Consider the following 7,714-nt stretch of genomic DNA (forward strand, 5'->3'; position numbering starts at 1 on the left):
GGGGCATTAAACCGGAATATCTCTAGGCTATACGATGCCTCTTATATGATACTGTAACAAGGATCCTTTCGAGCATTCTCGTGGGTGTTAAATTGTTTAAACTTAATGTATCGGAATCGTAAAGAGTACTTAATGACCATCTAGGAAACCCCCTTTTATATACATCAATATGCTTTAAGTACACCACAAACTTTGGACTTACTTAAACGTTTAATCGGGCGTAACGCGTATGCCCTCGAGCAGGAAGGAAAAGGATGCAAATTTTTGAATATTGCACCTGTTAGCTATATAAGGCAAACAAGAGGCCAACTTACAGCTGACAAAAATACTCGAAATTCTGACTAAACCTCTTGTTTACAGTCATTATCCACTAGTAAAGGTCATGATGGTCGAGGTCGTCCGCTTTACTTCTTCCGAAGGTCAAAACAACTTTTGTTAGGTGGGTAGCATATCGTATCTAAGTTATTCTTTTTTAATTCAGAAAAATTCCAAATTATCTCTTATTGCTTAAAGATTATTATTATTATTTTTTATTTTTAAAATATTTTTTTTACTAGAATTAGGGCAAATAATCTCATTGCGTGGGATTATCTTCTAGTTTTCTGGATAATAGAATCGTGCAAACATGTATAAGACATATAATAAGAATGGTTCGTGTTGCTACAACAGGATAATGGTCTTCACTTTTCTATTTAGTTACGTGACTGCTGAACATTTACCACTTTAGCGATATGATAATGAAGTTTTGTATCTCTTGACTTCGTTTTTTTTTAACTGGATAAATTCTGTAATAAAGTTAGAAACATGTTCTTGACATTATCTCTTCCACTGCACTCTCTTGTTGCTCCGGTAGCATTTAGTAAATAAGGGAGTGCATAAGAGATAATGAAAATTATAATGCTGTTATAGGAACGTGATGGATTGGCTATTTAAGATACAATAAGCTATTAGATCCGATGAATCTCTTAAGAAGTGGCTTAGATACTTCAAAAAAAATGTTTAAATAGTAAAATGCTTTGTTTAACCATGCATTAAGGAGTTAAGCTCGCATGATCTTGCATCCATTTGCAATCTACAACGGATGATTCCTCCTGAAGTATCGTTTAAAACACTTAAAATTTCACGAGTAAAATTCTAAAGTGCATACTTTTTATGCTACTTTTTGATTAGATTAACGCAAATGGCGTGAATTCAACAATGGGTCCTGGCTGGGCCAAATTTAAACTAGTGACTATATAAGCTGTTACATATAAGAGGCCCTTTTTTCGCTAAGTAACAGGGATTTAAAAGCGTTAAGATCTAAACTAAAGTGTCTAATATTGCGGGACCCTAAGTTAGCTTATGTATAAATCAAGCTCTCGATAGTATACAATTGGAGCTATTTAATGTTGTGGTGATATAATTTTGAATCATGCAAAACGTTAAAGTTTTATATGCTCCTGCACTTAAAAATATAAATTAAATAATTATTCTGTACATTAAATTAATAATTTTCTGGAAATTTGATGCAAAAATTATAGTTTTTATCCTTTGTAAAGTATTCAACAATCGTTTAAGAGAATTTCATGGGCAATAACATATTTATAGAATAGTAAAACGATATTCTTGTTATATATTTTTAGTTAAAATTTTAAAACATTTTAATTACTCAAATTGAAGTATCGATTCTAGAATTAAGATTTAATTCTAGAAATTTTTTTCGAATTTTTTTCCCATAAATTCTCACAAGGATTTGATGCGATCAATTCGATAATAAATTCTTCACGCAAATGCTTAAAATGTGGACTATTTTTGCAATTTTTATTGACAAATTAATATTTTTTGGGAAACAATATAATATTTTATAAGTCTTTAATATCTTTCAAGTACTTTTGGAAGACTCGATGCACCTTGCTTTAAGTAGTTCATTAAATTTGGAAAGTATATATATATATATATATATTTTTATATTTTAAAGAAAAATTCATGAATTTATTAAGATTTTACTAAGAAAATAAACGTTATTAAGGTCGTTAATGATTCAAATTCTTAATTCTTGAATTATAAGGATTACAATCCTTACTGTGAAGCCATACCCCTATCAAATCGCGATAGGTTAATAATAACAAGCCAATAAAAATGGTTATACAATGAAGGGAAGAAAACGAGATCATAAAATATAGACACCCCCTATATCACTGTAGACGTTCAAACGGTGCCACCATCCAAAAAACCATAAGAAGCTGTGGTACAGTAGAGAGGAGAGGCGAAAGATGCTACCGGCCATGTCGGTGCCTCCTTCCAAGATTGCATTCTTAAGTCCCTCCGGTTGGGTGTGGGCAACCCACTAGAAAGGAGAAATCGACCCGTCCCGACCAAACGGAGGAAGCCGGGAGCACATCACTGTATAGGCTTAGATAAATAAGATGATGTGTACCTCCTGTTAAGCTCCGATAAGGTTTTCGTTAGAAGGTAAGTCTCAATTGTTGAGTGCTTTCTCTCTTCTCTCTCTCTCGCTCTCGTTCTCTCTTCAGTTTCTTTCAACGTTAATCGCCTATTTACTTCACTTAAAGCATGGTACTCGTGTTGGGGTGGGCTGAACACGTGCGCGCCCTCCTATTTCACAGGTGTTTGCGCGCCACACTCCGCGTGCCACTCTCAATGACAACTAAAATTAATTATTCAGAATATTATGGTGACGATAAACAAAGGTTTAAAAGGTTTATTTATCTGTTGCAGTGCCATATGTAAGTGTTTTTTTTCCTTTCCTGGGGTTTCACTGGACGATCTTTTGTCGCGCGACTGGGTGTTTTATGGGGCGTTCCAGTCGATTGATGGGTGTCGTTAAGGGTTTCGAATAGTTTTCGGATCTCGAAGATCCATCGGGAAATCGGAAATTGCCAAAAAAGTATTGTCATCGTGTGATTTAAAAAGGCACGAAATGCTTCTCTTTAGTTAAGTAAGCGGCCAGCAGATGGCGCGTGACGGCGTAATTAGGGCTAATCGGCGCCCGTCGACTTTTGCATGCAAATTAATCACTGCACCCACTACCCTTAACTGTATATAGGGCCAATTAATTGTCATTGGTGAGACTTTTGTTTTGTCTACAAAGTGGGCAATTTGCCAGAGAAGATGCCAAGCATCGTGCGCTTTTTGAAGTTGTAATTAATAAGTCTCTCGCCGATCGCGTAACTGAGGATGCAAAATGGCAGGCGATTTTCGTGAACGTCACGTGATCTCGCTTAGATTAGGACCACGTGTTCGTGAAATGTTCCTGTAGGAAAGTAGTCGAAACCATAAGCACTCTTTTTACGGGACTTCTGGTATATTATTATTATTTTTTTTTTGTCACAGAAATCATAAGATATTCAGCCCTACACGCGGGGTGCAATGTAAAGCGCGAGATTCTTTTCAATAGAAATCTTAAGAGGTTTTCGTTTTGTTAGTGATGATGTCTATGATAGAGGGGTCGTCTTTTGAGCTCTAAATACAATAGTTACAGCAACAGAGTTGTTTTCAATAAGCTTAACGACTTCATTACGAGCTGTCAGTGTGTCGATCCCCTAAAGATTCACTTACTTTCTAATATCTAGCCAATAGAAAATTGCTTTTTTAACAAAGAAAACTAAAAAGAATTTATTTAAATTAAGATTTCAAATTTTAAATCTTAATTTTCTAGATAATAATTATCTCTTTGCATGCCGATCCGAAAGATAATAGTGTACAGTACATAATTAGCGGTAAACCTTTGAGCTTTATCTGTTATCTGTCCTTGAAAAGGGTGGAAACGGATGCAAATACGATCTTGGAAGAAGTGGTTTAATTAATTAGAAAGGAGCATAACTATGGAATCTTTTAAGAGTGTCGAATTTTGTCAAGAGAAATCGTTTTATGTATCTTTCTAGTAGAAAATTAATGCTTGATTTCAGCCCCATTTCGAGCCTCGTAGATGTTTCAGGTGCATCACCTTAAGCACTTTCCTCTTTTCTCCCCTTCTTCTGGGGTTCCTTTTAAAGGTAGAACACATCCTATTGGGTAGGAGCTAATCTGTCTCGAAATCTAGATCGAGGAGCTAATTAAAACATCAACAAATTCGCACGACATCTTTACAATTTTATGATCTAATTTTCATATTTACACAGATATCCGAATGATTTACAGCACCCACCAGAATGTCCCCTTCGTGCTCGAAAGACAAGCTGTTGCGGTGTGTTAAATGAAGAGATCAAAACACGCGCAAGAGTGTCTTTCCTACAAGAAAACACGCTGTAACCGATTTATAAGTACAACCCTTTCTTCACGTCACAGAATAATTTAAAATATTTATCGATTCGGATCATTGTAGAATCTTATTGTTTATTTGATATAATTTAAATTTATTATCTCGCAACGAGCCACGCGACGGAAACGGTGAAGAACAGATATTTGAAGCGCGACTCGTCGCGAAGTCGCATACTTCGCGCCACTCCCGAAATAATAATATTAATACGAAATAAACGAAGCGTGTAAAAATTTGATTATAAAGCGCACAACTGGTTTCTTAGCTTTCATAATTGAAGTGAAAGGTGTATAAGCAGTGACGTGTTTCTCCACTCAATATAATGAAAATCCTTAAATGCACGATTTATTTACAAGGTTAAGAAATCGTGTTTACCTTCAGCTTTATGCAACCGGGTATCTAAAGCCCTTCTACTAAAGATGAGTATCACTTTTGTAAGTAGCGAGGAGGCTCATTCAACATCGCACTCGTCATCGATATTCGATAAATATTTGTTATTCTTTAACGAGATGATATTTAACTTGTTGCCCTTCTTGCTTTACATCACGTATTCTCCATTACAATAATAACAATTTGCTACTCGGATTCAACAAAAATAAAATTTAAGTTTGACCTCGTATATTGATTGTCTTCTGGGTTGTGCAGGTGTCATTTCGGTAAAAGTGCAGCCGTAAACACTTTTGTTGTCGTCGCTGTAGGTTAATTGCTGTCGAATGACCGCAGAACAATGGAAAAAAGAGGAAAGTGGGGTTTAAATCCGGATACGTACAAAGGATGAAGTGGGTATGGACACCTGGGTGTTGGCATTCCCCGATTGTCATAGGATCGAGGGGCATTTTCGGTGTTTTCAATTGTACCACACGTTTCGTTTTTGGTATGTAAGTAGGTTCTGTACGTAGCTTGTCTATTATTGTGTTTAGTAGAATACAGTGTTTTGATCGAGAAATATGTGGCATGAAACCGCAATTTTGCGTTTGATTAATCCATTTTAAATTAAAAACTAATCAGCTTTGTGTTAATTAGCATTTTTGATCAGATTAAACTTAGTTAGAATTATAAATTACATATTTAATCACAAATACTCAAATCCTAGTTTAATCAAAATATCCACTTTCATGTTTAATTAAAAAAAAACAATCAAAATATTCGATCTAAAATATTTAAGACGATTTTAAGATATTCACTTTCGTGTTCGATCAAAATTATTCTGTTCTATCTTTAATCGAATGAATTGAAATTCGTACTTGGTCTAAAATATTCATCTCGGATTGACATATCGAAAATTATTAAATGTGGATTGTCAAGCAGTTAAATTGCTCAGATGTGAATGTATAATTGATAGAATATCTAATATTTAATAGGTTTTTATGCTTGTTGTTGAAGCAGCATTTGTGCAAAGGGTTAAATGGATAATCATGTGAACGCCGCACTACTAAAGGCACATTTCGTCCTTGAACTATTTTCATAGCTAATTAAATGCTTTAGGATTTAACACGCAAGGATCTTCTCGAAGATCAGGATACTCTCAAGGTTCAGCTTATTCTCTGTTTTATCCTTTAAATTGCTTTAGGATTAAACACGCAAGGTTTTTTTCGAAGATTAAGGATATTCATTAGGTTCAGCTCTAAGTTTTATCCTATAAATTTGAGAATTTTTAGTGATGAAAATCACAGAATAACTACAGCTACTAATCGAAAATGGATCCGGATCTCATTTAGTTTAGTAAGTGAGCATTAAACACATTAATTAATCCTATTTTAAATCAGGATTTTAAAGATGAACACCTAAAATTGTGTTTTTCTGTTGCATATTTGATCTTGACGCATCCTTATCGCGATTCTTCGAGTGTGACTTCTGATACATCAGCTCATGGCCTTTACAGCTCAAAAATTTCATCCTAAATTGCTCGGGATGAAATTTCTGAGAAGTTTTAACCAACAATCTGGCAAAGCAATGTAATTTTTCATGAAAAATTATGATAGATCAAATTGAATCTTATCAATTACATTTTGCAATGGAGGGGCATTCAAGAGAGAGTATTGGAATTGAGCATGCAAAAAAAATCTTATTTTTTTAAAAATTGCAAAGCAATTTAACATAAATTTAAAAGCGCAATTAATTAAATTTAATAAGTTATTAAGTAAGTTATTATTGCGGACATAAAGCACCACGAAGCACAAATTTATTTTCAGAAGTTAAGAATATGAAAGCATCAATTGTTAAAAGGGGTGGGTTATTAATAGATTCATTAATCAAATTAACCGATAACATAAAGGATCATTGCAATTGTTAATTATTTTAATCGACGCCATATTCGTTCCATCAACTTAATCAATTAATGCAAAAGAATATATAAGAAAACAATTAAGCGAATGTGATACTCTTCAGCGACAAACATGTCCTCTCTTCTGCATTAGACCATAATTGTCAGTTAGCAATTGCTTCTAAAATGCGTCCGTACCTCCCATACTCGCCTCCGGAGGTAAGAATACCAAAGAATTCAGCCACCCCTCAACGCCCCTTTGCTTCTCCCCTAGGGAAGAAGATAGAACTGAAAAACTAAGTGGAATATAACCGTAAATACGGTATAACCATTGTAGCCAAAACTCCTTCAAATCGATCCACACAATTCCTTTGCTTCTTGGCTTGGCCACACTCCATTAGAGAGTAAGTTTCTGTCGGGTTTACCGTTTCTTCGGTCGATATCTTGAACGAGCGTGTATCAATGACACAAACACCTCCACCTCCTTGTCGGGCCTCTAGGTTATATTTCACCGGTTGCCACCGTCTCCTAGGTAACGCTGTGGCAAGTCAAGTGCGCGCCCCACTAATGCCAAGTGGCCGACCGATTCGGAAATTTTACCAAAGAAACGGTTGCGGAAGTTGCAGCTTCCCCCCTCAGCTTGACTTAGCTTGAAACATCAAGTTTGTTCAATCAAGCTTCTGTATTTTTTTTTTAATTCTTGTTTTAAGAGATGCGATTTTTTAAAACTTCCCTTAGTTGTAGGATCCGTTTTTTTTCTTTCTTTCTTTTTCTTCCTCCCTGTTTCTATACACTTAACGGTAGCTCCCTTATGAAATTGTGACGTCAAAGCGGAAGTTCCCACGCTTGTTCAATTGGGCATGCGTTCTGACAGATTTCTTTTTATGAGTCGGGTCCGCCCAATGTCTCTCTCTCTTTCTCGCTCTCTTGGAAAGCGATTATATTGGAAATTTCATTTAGCTCCCTCCCAAAATAGCTTTAGGTTTCGATTATCCTTCTTCAATGATTTTAATGCTTTTTTTCTAAGTAAAACTTTATACCTTTTTAAAAAGTATTTTAAACGTTTGATAATTTATAAAATTATACACAAATTTACTGAATTAATTAAGTTTTATCCGCAATAATCGACCTTGTATTAAAACTGATCGCATGGTTATCGCGTTCGTCACTCGTTAACTGTTGCTTATTTAAAT

This window comes from Centruroides vittatus, unplaced genomic scaffold (genome assembly GCF_030686945.1).
Source record: "Centruroides vittatus isolate TY-2023 unplaced genomic scaffold, ASM3068694v2 contig_1032, whole genome shotgun sequence".
NCBI classification, from domain to species: domain Eukaryota; kingdom Metazoa; phylum Arthropoda; class Arachnida; order Scorpiones; family Buthidae; genus Centruroides; species Centruroides vittatus.